Below are 1,276 nucleotides of genomic sequence, written 5' to 3'. Positions count from 1 at the left end.
ATATATCCACAAAGCATTTTTGGTTAATGTAAAGAACATCCTGGCCACCATAAATTTTGATAAAAATACACTCAATCGATGTGTTTTCGTGTATGGTAAAAGTAAAGATTTGATAATAAAAAAGCGTTGCTCTGCCCCATGAATCGAGATCATAATCGTTAAAGTCGACGACTATTCAAATTAGGAAACATGTCATAGTAGTGGTTCACTGCTTTAAAAACACAGATTCACTGCTTTAAAAACATAAGTTCTCTGCATTAACAACAAATTCTTTGCTAAAGCAGTGAATTTGAGTGTTTAAAGCAGTGAACCACTGCTGTGACAGATTTCCTAACCTGAATGATCTTCAACTTTAACAATTAATATCTCTGTTTATAGATTAGAACGACGCTTCTTTCTTGACAAATCTTGATTTTTACGCATCGATTGAGTGTATTTTCATCAAAATTTGAGGTCGAGTCTTCTTAATATATACTCATTTTTCATTTTAGATGTGAATGAAACAATTAGAAATGCATTATATGTACGAACCTCTTTACATATGCTTTCTTCTTCGAAAGTCTGTAGAAAGATGCGGGAAATTTCTTTTACTGATGAGTTTTCATTATTAAATATTTATAACTATTTTTTTACACTACACCACACTGCAATTTCCTTTGATTTCACTACCGAAATACAAATTATTAAACGTAATTCCACTACCTGTAACACGCAACAAAAATATATTTGTACATTTAAAAATAACAAATCCTTTAATTGCGATTAATATAGAAGGACACTCTTATTTAATAATAATGCTATCGTCGCGCGTCAGTTGCAAATGTTGAAATCGTTTAGAATATTTATATACTTTTACATTTAACTTTGTTAATTTTACGTAAAGCAGCTTTTAGTATGCACTGAAAGTTTAGTGTCACCCAAAGCCAAAAATGAGACCTTCTTATGTCCCCCTCCGAACCATACAATTTCTGTTGGAAACATTTTTCCGTGTTTCGAAATGTACTGTTTAAAATGGGACACTTATATATAATGGAGTTTTACATCATAAGATGCGCAAGGGAATGCGTAAGCTACACAACAGTGCTCGGAAACACGTGCATGTGTACAAGGCGTACACATATTGGGCCGATTTTTGAAGCTCCGTCTCATTTTCCCCCATCGCCTATTACCGTTCAACGCTCGACGGCCGAGCCGATCCGTCTCGCCGGATCGCGAGCAAACGTGTATCTCTGGAGAATCGCAATATAAGAAATATGCTGCCACCGTACTTTCCAGC

The sequence above is a fragment of the Trachymyrmex cornetzi genome, unplaced genomic scaffold, assembly GCF_001594075.2.
Source record: "Trachymyrmex cornetzi isolate Tcor2-1 unplaced genomic scaffold, Tcor1.1 scaffold1121, whole genome shotgun sequence".
Taxonomy (NCBI): Eukaryota; Metazoa; Arthropoda; class Insecta; order Hymenoptera; family Formicidae; genus Trachymyrmex; species Trachymyrmex cornetzi.
Note: the sequence above shows the minus strand (reverse complement) of the source record.